Source organism: Mauremys mutica, chromosome 2 (genome assembly GCF_020497125.1).
Source record: "Mauremys mutica isolate MM-2020 ecotype Southern chromosome 2, ASM2049712v1, whole genome shotgun sequence".
Lineage (NCBI taxonomy): Eukaryota > Metazoa > Chordata > Testudines > Geoemydidae > Mauremys > Mauremys mutica.
In genome coordinates, this window is record NC_059073.1 from 156,266,111 (window position 1) to 156,291,121 (window position 25,011).

Below are 25,011 nucleotides of genomic sequence, written 5' to 3' on the forward strand. Positions count from 1 at the left end.
TCATTCCCTCTGAAGCACCTGGCACTGGCTACAGTTGGAAGACAGTAGACACTTTGGTCTGACCCAGTATGGCCGTTCTTCAGTTCTAGGTCCCATATATTTGTATGTTTGCTAAAATAATCCCACTCTACTTTTATTATTATGCCATCTTTGAAAATTAAAACCAAGCATTTTTGAGAGGTACAGAAAAAAAAGCAGCAGCATTTTATCAGGGAGTCTTATACAAAACTATGTTTTCTAGGGTATGACCATTAGAGCTTTTAGAAACTTTCATAATAAGAAATGAAACCAGGCAGACTACATGCAGACCTGGTTTGCGAAAAGGTTCCAAATGAGCAGAGAGAGAAGTTATGATTTTATGCAGAACCCAATATAACAATTCAGCTGTTTGGTTTGGTTTCAACCTGGCAATACTTGGTTTCAGTTTGAGATTCTGGCTACATTCAAAGTCACAGCAAAGTGGAGTGAAATTCAGGACACAAATCAGTAATGGGGGCTGTCTCAATGCGGGGAGGGGGCTCCTGATATATCTGGCCAGAGAAGGGAAGAATTGGGCCAAGGCAGTATAAACCCATAGGAACCAAATCTGGGGGGAATAGTTATCTTGACTCTCTTTCTTGCAAATTTAAACTGCTATGTTTTGTACACTGCACACATTTGACTAACTTAAGTGTCTTACAAAGAAGGTACCATTCATCTAAACAAGACATTTGTGCTTAACTCTGTTTAAAATTCTTTACTAAAAAATGTCTCTCTCTATTCCTTATCCATTTTTATTTCACACGCAGATTTCCATTCAACCAGAATTCCATAGGTGAAGCATGTGGAGAATCCAGTTCTTACTGTCTATATTCGTAACAAGAATCTTAGGGCTTGTCTACATATCATGGCAATGTGCACCAGAAGACTGATTTGTAAAGCACAGCAATGTTCTGAGGTCTAACTGCCCCATGTAGACCCTGCTGGCACACTAAAAAGTACTTAGCTCATGTTAATGAAGTTGGACAACATTTTAGCACATGTCAACAGGGTCTACACAGGGCAGTTAGAATGCAACACATTAGAAAGCTTTACAAATCATACCCCTCTACTGCGCTTTGCCAATAACGTGTAGACAAGCCCATATTTTTTTAAGCAAACAAGAAAAAGATACTATGTAAGAGTTTGTTATTCATATCACAAGGCAAACTCAAAAGATCCAGCTCATTTTGGCAGCTGCAGTGAGAACCAACTGCAAATAGGCCTGCCTCAACCATCTCTCTCTTTTTTCCTCAATAAACACAGCCGCAAAGTACAAAACCTAGGTGAGGAAAATTCTGGGTAGCTGCAGTCTACTCACCAGTTAGCTGCTAAAATTGACGGCTGGTTTTGGAGGGTTCTGAAGGTTACTGCAGTAATAATAGCCCTGCATAATGTCAGAAATGTTTCCATCTAAGCCGCACAACATGTATTAACTTAGTGCCTATAAAAATACTTGTTCATGATGTGGCACTTTCAAATAAAAGAAAAATAGAGCACTCCTTCCCAGCTTTTTTATTTTAATGCCAAATATGATATTACAATATATTTACTGTATTATACTTAGAGCACACATCATATTTTGGTTTTGTTTGCTTAGTTTTTATAGATTTATATAAATATTGTGGTTGAATGTTCATATTGATTTTCTTGCTTATTGCATGAGAAAGCCAGCATTTTATAAATAATCTATAATGAATTTGTTTGATGGTGAAACATGCACACAGTGAAGTTCAAATGAATGATCATCAGATTAAGAGAGTTTCAATCCTTATTCAAAATAAATTACTGCATTTATGCAAGGATGAGAATTACAACAGTTAGGAATGGATGTAAAACTCTGTTGACAAAATTACGAGTATGACAAACCAAAAAAGCAAGGGATGCTCAGAGCTTATTCCTGGCAGTAGCTTCATATAATGTTTTTTCTTCAAAATGCTTTATAAACATCAGTGGCCAGATCCTGAGAGGTGCCAAGGACTCTTCATTTCCGAAAGAATTAATCATCCCAACTCCTATTTAGAGTAGGTGTTTTATTGTTATATCCACTTTATAAGCACTATATGCATTCTCAGATGGCTGAGAAGAGAATTTGCCCAAGGATACAGAAGTCAGTGTCAAAGCCAGGTATAAACTAGGGCTGTCGATTAATCACAGTTAACTCACACAATTAAGTCAAAAAAATTGATCATGATTACAAAAATTAATCATGATTAATCCCACTTATAACAATAGAATACCAATTGAAATTTATTAAATATTTTTGGATGTTTTTCTACATTTTCAATATTGATTTCAATTACAATACAGAATACAAAGTGCACAGTGCTCACTTTATATTCTTTTAATTACATATATATGCACCGTAAAAATGAAAAACAAAATAGTATTTTTCAATTCACCTTATACAAATACTGAAGTGCAATCTCTTTATTGTGAAAGTGTAATTTACAAATGCAGATTTTTTTGGTTACATAAGTGCACTCAAAAACAAAACAGTGTGAAACTTTAGATCCTACAAGTCAACCCAGTCCTACTTCTTATTCTGCCAATCACTAGGACAAACAAGTTTGTTTACATTGATGGGAGATACTGCTGCCTGCTTTTTATTTACAGTGTAACCTGAAAGTGAAAACAGATGTTCACATGGCACTTTTGTAGCCGGAGTTGCAAGGTATTTACATGCCAGAAATGCTAAACATTCGTATGACCCTTCCATGCTTTGGCCACCATTCTAGAGGACATGCTTCCATGCTGATGATGCTCGTTAAAAAAAAAATAATGCATCAATTAAATTTGTGACTGTACTCCTTGTGGGGAGAATTGTATGTTTCCTTCTCTGTTTTACCCGCATTCTGCATATATTTCATGTTATAGCAGTCTCGGATGATGGCCCAGCAGCACATCTTCGCAGCAGATCTCACAAAACTCAAAGAAGGTACTGATGTGAGATTTGTAAAAATAGCTACAGCACTCAACCCAAGGTTTAAGAATCAGAAGTGCTGTCCAAAATCTGAGAGGGACGAGGTGTGGAGCATGCTTTTAGAAGTCTTAAAATAGCAACACTCTGATTCAGAAATTACAGAACTCAAACCACCAAAAAAGAAAATCAACTTTCTGCTGGTGGCATCAGACTCAGTTGATGAAAATGAACATGCATCAGTCTGCACTGATTTGGATTGTTATCAAATAGAACCCATCAGCAGCATGGAAGCATGTCCACGCATCTGGCATGTAAATATCTTGCAATGCCAGCTACAACAGTGCCATGCGAACACCTGTTCTCACTTTCAGATGACATTGTAAACAAGAAGCAGGCAGCATTATTTCTTGCTAATTGTAACCAACCTTGTTTGTCTGAGTGATTGGCTGACCAAGAAGTAGGACTGAGTTGACTTGGAGGCTCTAAAGTTTTACATTGTTTTGTTTTTGAGTGCACTTATGTAACCAAAACAAAAAAGCAGGTTTTTTGTACATAGTTCTACATTTGTAAGTTCAACTTTCATGATAAAGAGATTTCACTACTGTACTTGTATGAGATGAATTGAAAAATAATTGTTTTTTACAGTGCAAATATTTGTAATCAAAAATATAAAGTGAGCACTGTCCATTTTGTATTCTGTGTTGTAACTGAAATTAATATATTTGAAAATGTAGTAAACATCCAAAAATATTTAAAATAAACGTTATTCTATTGTTGTTTAACAGTGCAATTAATCACGGGATTATTCACAATTAATTTTTTTAATCGCTTGACAGCCCTAGTAGAAACACATTGTTCCTGAGAAACAGACCTGCTGAGGACAGTCCAGGTCCTGAAGGAGGAACTGACCCTCCAGATAGACTAGGCCCAATTCACTGAGGGCTTTCAGAGCCCTTTTAACTTGCCCAACATTCCAAGAAGAGCCAATAGGAACTCAGCCCACATTTGCAACAGTTTAAACACTTCAGCTGAACCTGGAGAAAGTTTTGAAGAACCAAGGATGTAAGTTCTTACTTTAAATGTAAACTCTTTGAGACAGTGTGATAATGTGTATAAACCCTGCATCAGTCAGGAAGAGGTTAAGGATTTGCTCTGGGCTGGAGTGACCCTGCCCCACCCTACCTGCAAGTCAAGTCAAGAGTAGAGGAGTTGTTCAAGAGGGAGGGAACTCTGCTCCAAGAGAGCAGAGTTCTGAGATTTCCAGCTCTCAGGAAGAGACCTGGCAGAGAGCGGAGACTATGCCCTTGCTTAAAAGAACACCAAAGTCCCCTGAGAGGAAGAGGGCTGGTGAACAAGGAGACCTTGAGCCTGTCCAAGGTCCCACTGAAAGAAGAGAGGCCAGTGGTTCAGCTGAGATTGACTGTATACTTTTTCCTTCATTTATTTTCCTGCTCCTAATTAGTTTGTGTGTTCCCTCAGAACCCCAGAAGGGTTAAGCATCCAAAGGTATTTGGCTGGAGGGCTGAGACTTCATCGCCTTTAGGGTGCTACTGAGTGTCCCACTCGAGTAACCAGGCCTGGTGTGAGAATACAACCCGATTTGTGGAGTGGTTATGGGTTCTTGGTCCTTCACAGTCACCAGAGAGGACCAGGCTGTGTTGCAGAGGGGAGCTTCATAAAAGTGGCCCAAACTGAAGGAATTTTGAAAATGGGATGCTGAAGTAAAAATTCAGCAGCAACAAAACTTCAGTGTTCGGCACAGAACAAAAACAGTATCTGAATTGAGACTAGGGAACAAAGTTTGACTCAAAAGCTCCCAGTCATTTGGAACTTGGCAGAAACTCCCAGATCCTACCTGCTAGAGACTCCAAAAGGGCTTCTCCGAGGGAATGAAATTAATTTTCAATATTTCCCAATACAACAATGAGAGGATCGGGGTTCTGCAGGTCCTCTGTCAGGAAGTGAGCCACTCCACCAGGAACTGTTGAGTTTATATGTGGAGAAGTGAAAACATGGTCTGGAAGACTAATCAGCCCCTCACAAAGACTTGCTCTTTAGAGTACTGCTCATGACTATTAAAATACAATTGATAAAGGGCCATAGTAATGTAAATAGTTTTAAGGAATTTTAAGTTTATTCTGAATTGCTGTGTATATATACACATACTGATTTGAAATTTAAGTTTTAATCATTCATTGTAAAGAAAAGGAGATGTGGTGTGGTTATAGAGTTCCTAGTCCTCCAAAGTTACCAGAGAGGACCAGGATATGTTACAGTGGAGAGCTTAATAACTGTTGTGACTTCCTGGTTAGGAATTTCTCTCGCTGCTGCTGCTTAAGGCATGGTTCTTTGTGTTTATGTCCTCACATGACAACCCAAAGAGGCACTGTTGAAGGACCAGAACACTAACAGGCTGGGACCATCTTTTCATTAGGAATGTGTACAAAGCCTAGCATAATGGGGCCCCAGTCCCTGATCAGGGTTTAAGTACTACCACAAGACAATGGGTAATTACAATTTATGCTTGGACATCAAAACCATACCAAATTCATGGTTTCACATACATCCAATGAGAAACCAAGTTGGGTAGTTTTGTGTTTCATTCTGAAAGTCACTGGAACCTAAAACCAAGCAGATCTCAAGGGGCACAAACCTAGGCAGATCAAACAAAACTATTTGCAAATTGTAACAGCAGGGTCTCACACAGATAGATCTATATACAGGTTCTCTCTTAGGAACAAAAATGACAAGTTATCTCCTCTTTCCATTTTCTCCTTTGATTTTAGTTCCTGAAATAACTTTCCCTTCCCACATGCTCCCTAACTTCTTATAAACACAATAAAAAAGGAACTGTGTGTGTGTAATTTGCTGAAGTCACATTTAGCACAGAGTACAAACAAATAAATTAAAAGGTGACAGGCAATTTGACTAATTTTAGCTACATTGACTTATATTTATTTCGGTTTTTCTTCTTTAAATGCACATGCCGCCACTTTTCCTCTCCAAATTCTAGGCCTGCATCAGCGCTTTCAAAAAGCCTAGCTTACAGTCAAACTAAAACCAGGCCATACTGCAAGCTGAACTGAGGCAGTAAGTCAGATCTTGGCTGGTGGAAATCTGCATAGTTCTGTCTAAGTCAATGGATCTACATCAATGTATGCCATCTGAAGAAACGATCCTATGACTTTTAGTTTCCCACTTACCACCTTCCCCAGCCTCCTTTTAACACGCAATTTGTGGCTTTGCTAAAGCCAGAAACATTTTCAGGAGGGTTTGACATAGGCTATAGAACTGCAAAGCAAAGGAAAAAAGAAACTAATTGTTTAGCTATCCGTTCAGAGAGTAGCATCTGAGGAGAAACTAGCCAGACCTATGTACAACTAAAGAGTGTGACTGTGTGACCATACCAGGAAATGTGGTTTTCCCACTCCTCAAGGTACTGTAGGTTTACAGTATAATATTATAGGGTGTTCATTTTGAGCTCTCCATTTGCAATTGCGGCAGCTTTTGGAAGTTTTAGTTTTTGGTTTTCTATGTCCTTTTCTAAACTTATCATAGTTTGCCATTGATATTTTTTCCTTCCCTTCCCCCGCCCAATACAATTGTAGAAAAAAGTCAGTTTAAAATTAAGCACATTTGTAATAATTAATTAGCTTTTCACCTCCAGCAGAAAACTAGGTTTAAACCACAACTGAGATCAAAAATAAGAGTGCCTGCTCCTGTTGAAGTGAATGGCAAAACTTGCATTGATTCCAGCAGGAGCAGTATCATACCTCAGGATGAATTAGTTATTTTTCATCCTCCGCCTCTTCCCCCAATGTGTCCACAGTACAAAGACACCACCCCAGTTTGGCCCATTTGACAGTTTCTACTGAAAGTGTTTTAGGGCTGTAACAGCACTGCTAGCACTCTAGATGAGCAGAAATGTTTTGATGCAGCTCAAGTGAAAAATAATGTGAAGAGTAGCTGCTAGAGTTATGTCTAGCCATAGCAGATGCTCTCCATCCCTCATTTTCATGAGTACTGATCTCTAAGCAATTGATTCTGACCCTCACCCCTGTCCAGTACTTTGGTGATCACTCCACAGGTTTCAGAGCCCAAGCTCCCTCTCAGGCCTGACCAACAAGGACATAGTTATTTTTAACACTGTAGCACAAGCCCTAGTCTGTGGGTTTAGACTCTGAGATGTGCTGCCATGGCTGCAGCTTGCTCTGTAGACTTACCTAGGGGTCACTATGGGTCAGGAGCGTGTTGCCCCAGCACAACAGCAGTGTAGGAATAATGTGAGCAGTCCTGTGCTGGGGTGGAGTCAGCACTGGTGTGGGGAGCCCAGGGCTGGGGTGGAGTCAGCACTGGTGGGGGGGCGGAAAAGAGAGAGCCTGGGGCTGGGGGGAAGGTGAGAGAGAGAGCCCAGGGCTAGGGCGGCAGGAGGTGTGGGGGGGGGAGGGAGAGAGTACAGGGGTGGGGTGGGGAGGGGAAAGCCCAGGGCTGGGGGGCTGCCAAAAAAAATTTGGGGGGCGGCAAAAAAACCTAGAGCCGGCCCTGATACAAGCACATAATTACCTACTTATAGTGCATATACATAATTCACAAGTGTATTCTAAAACTAAATTAATTTTGAAGGTCTTTGAAATAAGATGAAAGGCACAGCGCAAAATATTCATTATTAATTCTTATGACACAAACTTAAAACCACATTTAAAAAAAGGGGGAAGTGCAGGGAAATTACTGGATAAAACTCAGACACAGACTCAGAGTACAGGAGGGGGAAAAGAAAATCCAACAAAAATAAGGATCCTTTTCTACAAAAACAATCACTGAAACTATGACGTAATTCACTTATGAAATGGCAAGGTTGACAGTGGAGATCAGGTGTCTCCTTAAGTATAACCATACCATGTAATTAATATCAGCAGTCGTAGAAGCTGGTGTTTATGGTTGAGTTGCCTTTCTTACTGCTGTCAGTCAGTTGTGCTGTAATCTCAAGGCTGAGTGACACAGGCCAAGAGGGTGCACAGAGCTGTTATTGTACAGAACGCATTGGATGCGGAAGCAGACTGTGCTTTCTGGTAAGGAAGGGGGCAACAAGGAGATTGTGGGAGGGTGGGCTGGGCAAAAAAATAGTGCAGGAATAGCACTGCTTATTATTACAGCTTGGCTCTGCAAGCAGAGAACTTTCCGGGACCATTTCCAGTCTATGCAGGAGACAGTCTTCTCTCCTGCTTAATTTGGAATGGCTGGGACTTCATCATGCCCTGTCATCACCACTGTCCCTATGTTATTCCATACTTTTCCATCAAAAATCAAAAAAAGAAAAGAAAGAAACAATGTGGCTCAAACAACTGTTTCAAAATATAAAAAACAGCCACCAAAACAGCAAATATAATTAAACCTAAATCCAGCTTAAAACATTTTTTGGAAGTCGTACAATTGCTGCCTACAAAGAGCTGATATTTTCTGGGGGAGGCAGGGAGGGGAAAGCATACATTTTAACAAACAACAACAAAAAGAATTGTTTTGATCTTCTGGTTCCTCCTGTTTTATTTTAATAAACTTTCCAAGTACTGATTTAATGTCAATCCAGCTTTATTAAAGGTTCATTAGGAGATTAAAAGAGATTTGAAACTGAGCCCAATGTAGTCAGCATAGTCAAATTACAAATGGCCACTCAGCAAATAAAAACTGTACCATGCTGGCAGTATTTTGAGAAGTCAGCCAATAAAATTGGGTTATGTTTCTAAGCACAGTTTTTTCTAGCAATAAGTTGAAATTCTGCTTTCAGCCAAAAAAATGTGTAACTCCTGGTTAATAGGCCCTACCCAGCCCTTGTGAAACTTGTTCCTTTTTTGTGATAATTTTTCTAGAGATCATTTCAATATATCTATGATTACTATTATGAATTACCCTATATATACACACACATAACAAATGCACAAGTATAATGTGGGTTCAATATATTATGGAGCCAGAAACATCTTCACTGCGCTCTAGATCATACCTGAACTTGCTGTTTGGGGAGGGATTAACTTTTCACTGTAGATTTTACAGGTTCCAGAACACTGGGGCTCCAATCCTTGATTAACTGGGGCCACTAGGCCCTACTGCAATACAAATCGTAACAGTGTTATGTAACCTGTCTACCTGCGATTCATTGACTGACTGTACGTGTCCAGTCTTTGGACCACAAAAGACCCATTTCTGAGTCTTGATTCTAACTAGGTACTTTTATACAGCCTCTATCATTGTAGTATAGGGGCACCTGCTGTCTGCAGGACACACAAAGCAAGTCCTGCAAACGGAGGAGGACTGCTAATTTTTGAACTTCTTACCACTAGGAGTTGTTTTCCTTTCTAATGGTGCTCCCAGTCAAGTAATATCCACCTGGCAGCCCTCCTCAGTGGTATAAGCAGAATACTGTTGCCAGGAGGTTGATTATGTATAGTACAGATTAATAATCCACCAATAGCTCTGATATATCAACTACACTGGTGCTTAGGAACCCATTATGGGCTAAGGCCACCTCAGTGCCACCAGACTTGTGCTCTCCCGAGTCCCAACTCAGATGCCTCACCAGGTAGCGAGCCGTGCAAGGGGCTTGACTGTAGGCCAAGGTAGAGTGCACTCCATATTGACAGTTCTGCCCTTTTCCTTCCTGAAAGAATTTCCTTCATTGGAACAAGACTTTAAGGGCCAGAGAGAGATTTCCAAAAGCCGGCTTGACATAAGTATCTGTTATGTTCATAGCATACATACAGAGAATTAGATAACAACAAATGTTCTTACAGGAAGGTTGCAACATGGCACTACTTTATTTCTTAGAGTCCAGAATGATAACACCAGAGAACCCAAAAACAGAGAGGAAAGAGAGGCTGCTCCCTAAGGCAGTGAGGCACAACTCATGCTACCTTGTTTTAAGCTGGCTCCTTGCAGATTGGCTGTCTGCTGACTGACTCAGACAATCCAGATCACATGACTTCTCTCAGCGATCCAAAACCTGCAAGCAAGACCAGGAAATCCCTCACTCTTAAAGAGATAGCTTGTCATTTTTTAAACACAGTTTCCAGTACACAACAATACCTAACCCAGACATCCTTTTGCACCCTAGTTCATGGTCATCGAACTGTCTTTATGTTATGCATTTAGGCCTCTGTAGATTTTAGAGGGCAACAACTCTCCATGCCATCAGTAGCCTTAGGACTCCACAAATTTCCAAATAAAATGTCATGTGAAATCTAATGCTTCTAAAAGTAGTATTGTCTCTTCTGAATGGGGGAAGAGGAAGCAGAAGAGATCCTGAGGGAGCCATGTTACCAGAGGGAAGGGTTGGGGAGCAGGGCAGTATGGAGGTGCATGCTTTCTGTGCAGAGGTTCCAAGCTAGGCAAGGATGGCTCCTAATTTCCCTGCCTCATTCTGAGAGATCGGTCATCCTCTGCTCCAAGGGGAAAAATAGCTCCAGCTTTCTAGGGTTTCAAAGCCATCAGGATTTTAACCTACCAATAGTTCGGCCCCTCACCTGGGTTTTTCTGCAAGATGGTTATCATGGGGTTTCCTAGGTGTCTTAATAATTCAGATAGTAACTCCTGGATTTGAGTTATTACAAATCTTGTACACATATTTTGTTTAGTCTTGCAATCTCTCGTTCATGTAATCAGAAGAACATACCTCACTTGCTATAAGTTGGTATAGCTACATTCAGGTCAAGAAAGATATGCTGATTTACAGCAGCTGAGGATCAGGCATATACTGAGACCTCTTGCAAAGAACAGGCTAGAAGGGTCCAGAGATGCCTCCATTTATCCACTTTTTGGACAGCTTTAGCAAAATGTTACAAGTAGCTGGGCAACCTTTTCAAAGCCATATTTAACTCTCTGAAGTCATAATAGGTTGAAGACTACAGAATTTGCTGCCTAGAAAACAGATCAATATACTGTACAGTTTTAATCTCATAACATAACTGTCATGGAGGAAGATGCTTCTGTCCCTGAGAGAAGAAAAGCATCAAATTAGGCAGTCTCTATGTTGCAGAAATTGAGGCAATCATAGATTAGAAGTAATTATTTATTGTTTATCATTTTCTATGTACTGTCTGGGACAAATTCATCCCATCTATAAGGCCTTTGACTTCAGTGGAGTTACACCAATGGTGAATTTGGCTCTGTATGCATATGAGCAAAACCACATTCTGAGGGTTCCGAGAATTGTGAAAAACAAGTGAGGAAATTATGGGTTGCAGTTGTTTTAGGATATTGCCTTCAATGGTCAGAACTACTGTGACAGTTCCATGTGATTACAGCAACAGGGAACTGCATGAGTTTGGATCAGACTGTTATCAGCTCGTATAAACTGTGTTTGAATAACCCCTGTGCTAGATTTTTCTTTTTTTATTACAAAAAATTGTGAATGTCAAAGTAATGAGGAACAATCACCACAGAATATTTTTAATGCCGGTCGAGGGAGAAAGAAATCAGTTAAACATGAATTGAAATTTGTGTTTCCTCGCTTTATGCAAGTAACAGAGGTGTCTGTTGACTGGATTTGGTGCCACAAAAATCTAGTTAACTGTGATTGCAACACACCTTGAGACACAGTATCATAAATTGCAATGGGTAATGTCCTCAAACAGTACTATTTATTTTAGTTGGGCTACTTGAAGTGTATGGGAATATACAATATGATTAAGTGGGGCAGAATCTGGTACATAATATTAAGTATCTTAAAAGTGGAATCCATGACCCTAAGCTTACAAACTATCTCTCTCCCTGCAAGATACTGCTGCTGTGATCTATGGAGGTACCTGAGCTGAAGCCCTATTGGTATAAAGGTGCGGGGGGATGCCAACAAGGCATGCTCAGAAAAGTCTGATCTGTTGGAATGCATCCCTTGATCCATAATATCTGGAGTTTATTAAGCTTCAGTACACTGCATCTTTTCTCCTTGGCTTATGAGGTACAAGAGGATGGCTAAGGGGAAGGACTCAGAAGGTATAAGTTCCTAATATTTTTGCTATAACTGGGGTATTGCATTCCTGGAAATGTTAGGGAAGCCTGTGCATTTACTATGTAATAACTACATTGGAAAATGGTGTTAAGAGCATTCAGATCTTCAGATTGGCTTGTTCTTCCCCAGTCCCTTAATTGTAATAAGAAACTTGACCCTGTCATCATCATCAAGATGCAGAGTTCTATATTCACACCTGAAGTTATAAATCACATTCTGCTTTGATTTCTGAATGGATCAAACCATGGAAAGCTGCAGTTGAGAAATCTGACAGCTTGTGCGCTATAGTCAAGGAATCTTCTCTTCAGCTACTAAAAATTGGAGATTGCGTTCTCCATTTTCTTCACCTTGGACCTTTAAAGTGAACCCCCCCACAATGAAATGAAGAAAGATGTCTCAATAATGCAAAGAAACAAATGTCATCACACAAACTAACAGTTAATTCCTTCTCCTTCCTTCATCAGATAACTTTAAGCTTTGTGTTGCCTAATTTAGATTGTAAAATCTTCATAGCTGTCTTTTCTAATCTGAAAATTATGGCACTGTAAAACATGTTTAATAAATAACAGCAAAGATGGACCTACACCACAAAGTTCAGATCCAGTTATGAACTTTCCCATAGCTCAAGAGAATTCACATCCAGGGGATTGTTTCAAGCCCATCTATAGAAACAAGAGTAAACAACGTATTTTCATGAAAGGATTTGAGTTTCTCAATCAAAAGTGGTCACGCTTATATTTCTCTTCAAGGAAGGAACAAAGACCCTTTTGAAACACAGCCAGAAACAATTGTATCTAGCTGTTGTAGTCATATTGTACCAAAGAATAAACTGTCCCTGAGAGTATGTCTACACTGCACCCTTTTTTCAGTGGCATGTAGTGTACATATACATGCAGTTCCCCTAGCATGGGTATGAATAGCAATGTAGCTGGTGAGGCATGGCGTAGATGAGTAAAGACATGTGAGAAGGATGTGGGTATGTACTTGCATATATACTCTACATGGCTGTCTACTTGCCCAAGCTGTGCCTCTGATTACACTCCTATTTTTAGCCAGGTAGTGTCCTGCTGCCTCCCCACTGCTGTAGCCTTTCCCCACATCAGGAAAGACTCCAGCAGGGGGAAATTCTCTGGCAGGAGGGAGATCGTTGGGAAAGGCTTCAGCAGCTCCCTGAAAGACTGTGGCACTAAGGAGCTGCTGAAGCCTTCCACATGAAACTGGAGAGATCCACACAGAGGAGCCACACCATTAAAATGGAGGCATGAATCCAGCCCCTTTATTATTTACCTTTGTAACTCATGATGGAGAAACATCAAGAACTTTAGTCCTTCAGTTTGGAGAAGCTTCCAAACATGAGGATGCTTCTTTGAGCCCCTTTAGTGTGGAAACTGTGGTAAAAAGCTGGAGCCATCAGGCTTTTGCATGACATTTCCAGTATTTCCCGCTTTTGGCTGGGTAAACAATACCATAAAAGCCACCTCTCTTGGTATTCTGGTATTTTCTCTTTCAGCCAAATCTAGAGACTACAGGAAAATTAATGCCTTTTTAAAAATAAACCTCATAATTAACCAAACTTTTTAAACCTCAGAAGGGATTCGGGTTCAAGTAATGGAGGGAAACTGCAAATCAGTTCATATTTTATCCAACAAATATCTGACAACCTGTCCCCGAGTCCCGGCCAGTGGCTCAGCAGGGCTCAGGCAGGCAGGCTGCCTGCATGCCGTGGTTGGTGTCCCCACACACTCCAGAAGTAGCCGGCTGCTAGCACCTCTATGCATGCCCCCGGCGGGGGAGGGGGAGGTGGCTCCATGCACTGCCCCTGCCCCAGGCAGCGCACAGAGACCCACTGCTCCCCTCTCCACAAGGGATGCACAGAGATGTGCCAGCAGCAGGGCTAAGGTGGCTCCTGGCTCGCTCTGCCTCCCTCCCTCTACGCTGCTTTGCTCCCAGAAGCAGCTGGCATGTCCCTGCAGTCCCTATCCCTCATGCTGACCCTGCCCCAAGCACCGACTCCACAGCTCCCATTGCCACAGTTCCCGAGCTGTGGGGGCGGCGCCTGTGGGCAGCTGTGCACGGAGAGCCCCTGCCTCTCCTCCCCCCGCCTAGGAGCCACTGCCGGGAGGGATGCCGGTTGCTTTGGGAGCCACGCTGCCTGAGGTAAGAGCCGCTCCCCTCACCCCCTTCCACACCCCAACCCTCTGCCCAAGCCCAGAGCCCGCACCCAGTACCCAAACTTCCTCCCAGAGCCCACCCCAGGCACCCTCTCTTGCAGCCCAACCCCCACCCCAATCAAGGTACCTCTATTTTCATTTACTTCCTATTACTTACAATATAGGAGGAGGATGAAGAAAAAAAGAATGAAAACCAGGAGTGGGGGGAGATAAGAGAATGAAGGTGCGCACAGGGCCCTACTAACTCTAAACCCTGTTTTATGGTAGCTCAGGGTTTCTGCCTTACTATCTGAGCCAATGTAGGTTTTATGACACTTTGCATCAAACAGCCTAGCAATGCCAAAATTGCAAAGAATTTAAACCTGTGTCCTAAGTCTGAAGAGCACTTCAGTAAAGCATGAACTTGAAGAGCCAAGGAAGCCCAAGATGACTAATGTTTTAAAAAGAAAAAAAAATCCTAGTAAGCCATAGTAATTCAGAATATTTTCCTTTATATATAGAGGTTTCTGCTATAAAAAACCATGGTGTAATCCAACCATTTCCATCTGTAGCAGGGAGAACTTGCAGAAGACAACAATGGAAATGTGAATTAGAATATAAACCTCTTAATCACAGGAGACTTTAGTCCAAAACTAAAGAGAGAGAAGAAGGGACCAAGACATTGGCCATTCTCTTCCTTCCGCTTGTTTTTTGCGGAATAGTCTGATTGCCCATTCCTATCTCACACTTAGGGTATGGCTACCCGCTGGAGAAATATGCTCTGTGAAGGTGTGATTGCTAACACACACTAGGGTGTTGCTCTGTAATTGGTCCACGTAGACCCTGCTGGTATGCTTTAACATAATGCTGGTTTAAATAGTAATATGCTAAAGCCAACTAGGCAATCCTTAGTGCACACCAGCAGGGCCTACACAGACCAATTAAAGTGCAAGGATTACCCCACTGTGGAGACAAGCCTTAAAAAATAACTCATGCTGATTGCACTTGGTACATAAGTGATAGTGGTGATACAGCAGAGTGCAAATGCAAAACGTCTTAAAGCCTGCAATAAAACCTGTTTTGCAGTTTTTCTGATAGTTTGTGTTTCTTGGATAATTTCAAGCAAGATCACAATGGGTTGCTAATCTTCACTGCCAAGTTTTTTAAACTCCTAAAGGAAACTAACACACACACATAACCTTGTGGTCTGCTCTAAACAAGCAGAAATCTGTTCCCTATCATTAAATGAAGTAAATATAGGAAGCTTTTTAACGGTTTAATTCAAAAATATTACTGTATGATCTAGCAGACACGCCTCATGCCATTTGCAGGACTTTCCAAAGCAATTTAAGATGCATTTTCGCTCTGTTTCCTTATTGTAAGTTACTGAGCAATAGTGTATACATAACTGAAACACGGTTAAAATAAGCCAAATCGAACAATGTTTAGTCAAACTACAGTAAAATAAAGACAGATTCTCGCTTGCACCAAAATATACTCAGCATACTCACCTCCCTCATTTAGTTAATTGTATGGGCTCCTGATGGTAAACAATTCACACTATTATCTCACTAGTGCTTACTGTGATTATGCACAGAATGGATGAAATACCTTAAAAAAATTTTTAAATAAAACCAACCTAGGGCCCTGGGCCCAATCCTGCTCCCACTGAAGTTAGTGTAGGTTTTGCTATTGACTTCATTGGGAGCAGGATTGGGCCCCTTGACTCTTTAATATTAAAGTTGTTGTCTGTGTGGACTGTTGCAGTAAGTCAAAGAGTAAGGCATTCAAACAGTTTTCCCACCTAGAGTCAACCAATCTGATCTTGTAATTCAAAATGAAAGTTTAAGAGTATGTATTATACAAGAAAATGCTTAAAATAAAAAGAGAAAAAATAAATGCTTTCCACTCAGCACATAGAAAGCCCCTTACCACAGGGACAAAGCAGTCTGCTAGCAGCTGAACAGCATGTAGATCAAAAGCTGTGATTTGCATGGGATTCAGCAAAGGGTATTTTTGGTTTCAGTTCCCAGGGATTTGCAGCGAGAGTTTCAGATAAAACTAAAGACTTTGAATAAAACCCAGATAAATAGACAAATTTCCCCTAATTTTGGTAGAAACCATGATAAACCACTGGGTTTTACAGCAGCCAGCATCATTCTCCTTTAGGCTTTAGTGAGGAGGGAAAAAAACCACCCAGGCCCTCGGAGAGGCCAGCAGGGAGAAAATTAAGGACTGGAGATTCTTTCCCTCAGGCCACATTTTGAACAGATACATAATAGCTTAGTCTCCTGTGGGCTGTAATATTTTGTTCTGCTTTTGATTGTTGGGTTTAATTTGTGAATGCTAGGTAGCGTTGGAGGCCTATGATATACAGGAGGCAGGGCCGGCTCCAGACCCCAGCGCGCCAAGCGCGCGCTTGGGGCGGCATTTTGCCGGCAGGGCGGCAGGCGGCAGCGGCAGGCATGACTGCGGAGGGTTCGCTGGTCCCGCGGCTCGGGTGGACCTCCCGCAGGCATGACTGCGGAGGGTTCGCTGGTCCCGCGGCTCGGGTGGACCTCCCGCAGGCATGACTGCGGAGGGTTCACCAGAGCCGCGGCACCAGCGGAACCTCCGCAGGCACGTCTGCAAGAGGTCCCCCGGAGCCGCGGGACCGGCGACCGCCAGAGCGCGCCCCGTGGCGCGCCGCTCTGCTTGGGGCGGCAGGATTCCTAGAGCCGCCCCTGACAGGAGGCCAGACTAGATGATCTGGTGGTCTCTTCAGGCTTTAAATTCTATGAGAAGCTTCCCCACTCTTACCTTTGCTATCTCCTTGGGGAAGATCCCATCATCTCCAGTGACTTGACTTCCTCCTGCTTCTTGGGTAACTGGACTCACTCTTTTCAGCTTCCAGTCCCTGGGAGGTACTTAGTGAGTGGGGCTACCTTGATAGCTCTTATATCAAAAAGAAGTGGGATGGAGGAAGTCAGGTATCCTACCATCCATTTAAAATGCTAGGAGTTATGAGTCTCCTTCCCCGATAACCTCCTTCTGAACCCACAAATTAAATAAAAGACTAAAGAATTCTTTCTATAGAACCCCCAGAACACATTAGCTGACTTATGACTTTGTACCACATGACATGTTGATTACAAAATTAGAATATGAAATTAGCCTCCGTTGGTGAGAGAGGCAAGCTTTCAAGCTATACAGAGCTCTTCTTCAGGTCTGGGAAAGGTACGCCTAGCATCACAGCAAAATGCAGATTGTGGAACAGATTGTTTAGCATAAGTAGTTAAAACATATTTAAAGGACCATTCAGAGGTGTTAACAGGCCACTCTTGCAGTCATAGGACAAAAAGAGGGGATTAGTGGGTTACAGATTGTTGGAATAAGCCATAAATCCAAGTCAGGGCTATACTACAGACATATATCATTATAACTACACCACTCAGGGGTGTGAAAAATCCACATCCCTGAGTGACTTAGTTATACCAACCTAAGCCCTGGTATAGACAGTGGTATGTCAACAGGAGAGCTTCTCACATCAATATAACTACCACCTCTCTGGCAGGTGGATTAACTATGCCAACGGGAGAAGCTCTTCTGCCAGCATAGTAGCGTCTTCACTAAAGCACTACAGTGGTGCAGCTGCACCACTATAGCACTGTACATGAAGACAAGTCTATGGGCTTGTTTACACTTACAGTGCTGCAGTGGTGCAGCTGCGCCACTACAGACCTTAATGAAGATACTATCTGCGCCAACAGGAGACCTTCTCCCATCAGCGTAGGTCCTCCACCTCCCCCGAGAGGCTGTAGCTATGTTGATAGGAGACACCTTTATGTCAATATAGCACTGTCTACACCAGTGGTTAGGTCCCTCAGTGACTTAGTTATACCGACATACGTTTGTAGTGTTGATCAGGGTTATTTCCTATGACTGCAGAGGTGTGAACAGGCCACTGTACTTTGAAGGATCCCTTAAAATATGTGCTAACTACTTATGCTAAACAATCCGTTCTACCTTGCATTTTTCTGTGACGCTGGAAGTACCTTTCCTAGACCTGAGATAGAGTTTTGTGTAGCTTGAAAGCTTGTCTCTCTCCCCAACAGAAGTTGGTCCAATAAAAGATATTACCTCACCCATCTTGTGTCTAATATCCTTGGACCAACGCAGCTATAACTACATTGCATACATAAAATTAGCATGGCAAACATTACATGGATTAAAAGCTGGCTAACTGATAGGTCTCAAAATGTAATTGCAAATGGGGAATCATCGTCAAATGAGCATATTTCTAGTGGGGTCCTGTAAGGATTTGTTTTAGGTCCTAAGTTATTTAGCATTTTTATTAATGACCTGGAAAGAAACACAATCATTGATAAAGTTTGCAGATGACACAAAAATTGGGGGAGTGGTAAATATTAAAGAGGACAGGTCACTATTGCACAGCATTCTGGATCACTTGGTAAACTGGGTAAAAGAAAACAATGTGCTTTTTTTAATATTACTAAATGTAAGTGCATTACATCTAGGAACATAGAATGTAGGCCATATGTACAGATGGGGGGTCTCTATCCTGGGAAGCAATACGTCTGAAAAAGATTTGGGGATCATGGCAGATAATAAGCTGAACCTGAGCTCCCAGAACAATGCTGTGCCCAAAATGGCTAATGTGATCCTTGGATACATTAAAAAGGGCAGTCTTGAGCAAGAGTAGAGAGGTTCTTTTATCTCTATTTGCCACTGGTGTAACCACTGCTGGAGTACTGTGTCCAGTTCTGGCATTGAGAATTCAAGAGGGATGTTGATAAATTGGAGAGGGTTCAAAGAAGAGCCACAAGAATTGTTAAAGGATTAGAAAATCTGCCTTATAGCGATAAACTAAATAGATTCAGTTCCTGGAGTCTAACAAAGAGAAGGTTATGGGGTGGCTTGATTACAGTCTATACGTATCTACATAGGGAACAAATATTTAATAATGAGCTCTTCAGTTTAGCTGAGAAAGGTATAACATGATCCAATGGCAGGAAGTTGAAGCTAGACAAATTCAGAGTGGAAATAAGGGGTACATTTTTAACACTGAGAGTAATTGACCATTGGAACAATTTACGAAAGGTCATGATGGATTCTCTCTGACAATTTTTAAATCAAGATTGATTGTTTTTCTAACAGGAATGCTCTAGGAAATATTCTGGGGAAGTTCTATGGCCTGTGTTATATTGGAGGTCAGACTAGATCAGTGGTGGGCAACCTGTGGCCCGTGGGCAATCCTGAGGCCTGTGCCGCTTCCCACAGCTCCCATTGGCTAGGAACAGCGAACCCCGGCCACTGGGAGCTGCGGGCAGCCATGCAAATGTAAACAAACTGTCTGATGGCCCACCAGCAGATTACCCTGACGGGCCACGTGCGGCCCGCAGGCTGCCCACCACTGGACTAGGAATCTATGAAATTTATGATGGAGCTGCTTTCCTCACTGATTCGTAAAAGAGAAAACTTAAATTCTTTCCAACGGCCAAGCTTCTAAAGGATCCAAAGTAATTGCCTCCAAGTTCAAATTTGCTTGAGGATTCTGGGACCTATTAGGAGGGATTGTTTTTGTATGCTTTTCCTTGAACCTCTTTCACTGCACTTTCTCACAGTTCTTCATAATTTAAGGCCCCGATTGTTTAGATTAAATTGGAACATTGTGTTTATGTCCATACAGTGCAGTACTAAACAAAAGCAGAGTCACATGAAAGCTTTTGGAATAAGAAGAGAAAAAATTAGACCCCTGATTTAACTTTGCTGTGTCACAGAGTGAATTTATCTTAAATCTCCAAAATAGCAACACTACTTCAAACCAGCCAAGTTATTATATCAAAGAACAGGCATTCAGAACATATATTGGGACAAAGTTCCTGCTCTACCTTGGTGGGTCCTGCACTTATTGGCAGATTTGCTCACTTCAGTGATCTCCCCCTGTGGTGGAACCCACAGTCTGGGTCAACTCCTCCTGTGTCTGATCAGGAGTTGGGAGGTTTGGGGGAAACCCAGGCCTGCCCTCTACTCCGGGTTCCAGCCAAGGGCCCTGTGGATCGCAGCTGTCTATAGTTTCTCCTGTAACAGCTGCATGAGAGCTACAACTCCCTGGGCTACTTCCCCATGGCCTCCTCCAAACACCTTCTTTATCCTCACCTCAGGACCTGCCTCCTGGTGTCTGATAATGCTTGTACTCCTCAATCCTCCAGCAGCACACCCTCTCACTCTCAGCTCCTTGTGCCTCTTGCTCCCAGCTCCTCACACGCACACCTCACTGACTAACTGGGAGGCTTTTAACTAGTTCCAGCCAGCCCTTGATGGGCTTCAGGTGGCCCAATCAATGTAGCTATCTCCACTGCCTTCTAGAAAGATCTTAATTGGCCCCAGGTGTCTTGATTAACCTGGAGCAACTGCCATTTGGTTACCCTGGTACCAGGGATTTGTTTAGCCTGGGGCTAACATATCTGTTCCTCACCCCTTTACTGTAGCCATCTGGCCTTGCCCCATCACAATATGGAATGGATATATTCATTCTACTGAGTATTTACACTTCTCATTGTCTGACAATATGGTCAGTGCTAACCCCAAAGCTGAGCTCCTTACTAAGGTCTTCTTCATACATCCAAACAGATTCAGCTAACTGAAATGAGAGTGTCTACCCAAACATGCACTGGTTTAACCAACACAGTTTAAAACACACCATGCTAAAGTGGTGCAAGTTCATGTCTGTACAAGGCCTTAGATGTTGAAATTGGGGTTCCCAATTATAATAACTGATCAAAGTACTGGTTGTTCCCTATCTATTAACTATACCTTTCAACTACTCCCATCTGTAAGCACCGGGCTTAGAGGAAAAAATAGTATTCAAATAACCATTAGCTGCACATTCATGTTTTTGTATTAGTAGGGCTCTAGTCTAAAGATTCAGAAACCTGTGTAGTGGCAGGACAAGGAAGTGACGGTTGAAAAATGAAAATCTATTTTCACCAAAAAAAAGTACATTTATTTTCACGTCACAGCATTTACTATGGAACTGTTTATCATTTTTGTGGACTTAAATTGAAGAAAAAAAATATTTTCCACAAAATACATTTTGTAAAAAGGACATTTCTGATGAAAAACCTTTCAGCCAAAAAAAATTCAGCTAGCTGCAAGCAGAAGGTGTGATGAGTAAACTGAGAATAAAACAGAAAATAAAATTATTACCTTTTCTCTTTCCCCGTAAGCTTCTCCTCTAAATTCCTTTAACCAGGGCAGTTTTTTCCCCAAACTGTGGTCTGTACACCACCATGGTGCACAGAAGAGTTGCTGGTGATCAACAGAGCTATATGATCACACATGGCTGGCTTTCTTCCTCATCATGCCCAGCTGCTAGTCTGCATTAAAGGCAGCTCAAATACTAAAGCTGGTAAGAAATTTTCCATCCAAAAGGGGTTTTTTGCCCAACAGAAAATGTAGTTTCTGCAAAAATTAAGACTTTCCAAGGAAAAGCATCAACTTTGCCAAAATGTATTAATTTTCCTTTGAGAAAATCAAAACAAAATGTTTAGTTTCTGGCTGGTTCAGCATTAATCTGTGCCCCCAGGAGCTGCTGCACTGTGAAGCTGTAGTTCAGGTGCATTTATATTCTGACTTTTTGTCCTAATTCAGACTAAAAAGAAATGTCAAACTATCAGATTTTCTCACAGGAAGAAAATTCTGATTTTCGATCAGGTGTAAATATTTTCCTGATACTACTTTTGCATGGAAGCCATTGCTGTAGTTGCCACAGAGATGTTATCTGAGCACCAATACAAGGCCTAGTGGCCCACAAAAGAGTTTCTTGATTAAAAAGTGGTTCAAAGTTTTAAGCTCCAGCACTAGGGGGTCACATTTCATATATTCTAACTTGTTCATTGAATTCTTACAGCACTGTATAAACTATATTTTGTATATTCAACCTTCTTTTAGCCATAGGGTGTCATCCACTGTGTACATGTCTACATGAGAACTGGAGGCACCATACAGCATCACCACTAACCAGGCTCACTTGCCAACCTACAGACAATGCTACAAAAGAAGTTAATGCAAACCCCAGCATCATGATCCAAGTGTCTCATACAGACTGGCTCACACCACCTAGTCAGACCAGTGTTATGTGTACCTGAAACTGCCTAGAAAAATCTAATACCATCATAGTATTGAAATTCAACCAGAATCCATATAATGGTGTAACATATTTGTGTGGGAAATATCAAGGCCAGAGGATTTGGCAATATGGGATAAGAAGCCTTTCACCCGTTAGCACTAAGGTCAGTGGTGAATAAGAACTTTCACTACCTGAACATTCTTTCATGGCCTAGTGGAAGTGAGCAGGCAGTATCAGTTCAGTCCCTAATAGGTATCCAAATCACTGAAATCTCAGCTGTTGGCAATTTCAACAGCATTCAGGACTGAATGGGCATAGGGCCTTTCCTACCCTCCCACTCCAAATGGTCATCCAAAAGACAAGTGAGTCACATTGATGGGATAGCAGAAACCTTCATGTGTCACTATCTGCATTATATCAGTTTCATGGATAAAGAGAGAACTTTGGTTTTCAGGGCTGTTGATCTAGCTGCCAAGAACTTTCCAATTCTGTACCCACTGGATGGTTCTAATGGCAGACAGCTTATGGCACTGCTATGTTCCCTTCAAAACTATGCTGCTTAGTTGTGCAAGGTCAGGTTTCAAGTTTTTTGAGGTCAGTTGTGCTCAGAAAAAAAAATTAGATAGAAATCAAAATAATCTAGGGTGGCATTGTAAGTAACCATTCCAATCCTCCCTTTTATTTGCTTTAGTTTTATTAGAATTATTTATCTACATTCCATGACTGCATTTATATTCTAGTTTTACAATGTTATGTTATAAATCAGAGGCTGGTTCCTTGAATGCTGAGTAGTATTCAGAGCCCAATTCATAAGCATGCCTTGCACAATCATTTCTGGACATGGTTCAAGTTAGCTATGCCATCTATCACATTTCTGAACCAACTTGCTAAAAGCTCATGAGTGACCATTTTATTAGCCATTCTGTATGTGCTCTATTTGTGCAATTATACAAAATGCATATGTATATTTGAACTGCTTTATTGAGGAAGCAAAAATCTTGTAATTTTTTCAAAAGAATTGTTGGGGTTTTTCCCCCACATCTGATGCAGTAGTATGTATTGTGCAGTATCAGACCTAATATTTTAGTATTTAGAACTTGGTAAAGTTATAATGCAAACAAACAATTACAGTGCTCACCCTTAAAGTCTTACCAACTGGTTTCAAAAGTAAATACATTTACAGTAGTCAAGGTATTTCCTGTAGGAGGTATGGGAAGTACAGGGAAATAATATAGATGCTGAGATAGCTTTATGAATTCATCCAAGGTAAAACAGGCAAAGTTTTAGGGGTGACCACTGTATATTAATGCCAGTGAAGCTGCTCGGTCAGCATCAAAGACTATAAGCCCAGTCAATGGAAAGAATCAGTGGGCATTGGCTCAGGCCCTATGAGAACAGCCAACCGTTGCCTCTTATGAATCACTCCTACACTAGGAAACAAAGAAAAAAAGCTTGACAACTTTGATTAAACATGCTTAAAATAACCATTGTGGGGTTAAGGCAACTGTTATAAGCTAGTTGAATATCAATCCAATGAAAAAGAACATTTGTCGAGAGTATAAAAATGTAAATCATTGTACAGTCTAGATAATGGACATATTTTAATGAATGAACCCTATATTTTCAAAGCATTGCACTGGGGTTTAGCCAGTCAGTTGTTATGGAAATTCATGGGATCAACATGTCTAAAACCCCATGTGTCTCTTTGAAAACATGCCCCAACGTGCCTAAGCATGCCTCCAACTTAATGAACATTCCCAGAACACCAAAAATGTAAGTAGTAGTGCATAGGGTTGTTCCTGTTATGGACATTTGGATACATGCATGCACCATAGTGACTGTTTTAGACTTTAGCTTACCTTGGAAACAAGAAAATAGTGTAGACTGTAAAATGAAATAGCTAAAATATAATATACGAAGTCTGTCAAATCAGGTAAAACACTAGATATAGTAATTATCATACAGTGGAGAACAGTGCATACAGGGCCCAGTCTTCTGGTCCAGATGAGCTGCATTCAGCACAAGGACTCAAGAAGAGGGAGGGCAAAGGTGACTGTCAGCCCCCAATCTCTAGGGCTACTGGGGGTTTACTTGGGCCTCCAATAAATATTAGAACATTCCTGAAGTATCCTCTTCTGCCCAACATGCCGACTATGCTGGTGAAAGAGATGCCACAGGCCTGGCTACATTGGTTCTGCACCATTTAAGAATTCTTCTTACCCTAATGGACACCTCAGCTGGCTTCTTAGGCTAGATGTGAGTCTTTTTGGCAGCCCTCAAGTGACTCAAAGCAGACTTCATATGAATCTGCCTACCCATCGGCCGTCCCCTGCAACCCAGTACCTAATAGGCCTTACCAGGCCTGCAGCCTGGGGCTTTCCTACGCCGGAGCTTCCAGCTCCTCTGGCCCTTCCCCAGCCCTGCTCCAATCTAGGTTCCTTACTTAGCACCTTGCGGCCAGGCCCTTCTCCCTCTACAGGCAGAGGTAGACTGACTGGTCTCCTTGCTTACTGCCTCTTATAGGGGCCAGCTGGGCCTGACTGGAGCTTGGCCACAGCTGAGCCTACTTTCCCCAATCAGCCCAGGCTTCTTGCCCCAGCCACAGCCCTCTCTTGGGCTGTTTTAAGCCTCAAAGGGCAGGAGCAGGTAGCCACTTAGAGTGCGCCAGGTTGCAGCCCCTATATCGGCTCCTCACCACCATACTGTTGCGTTTCTGGCTGCACTTTTCCCCTCACCTCCTTCTCTATGCATTCCCTATCCATGGCCCCACAAAGTCGCGGGACCTCCTGGT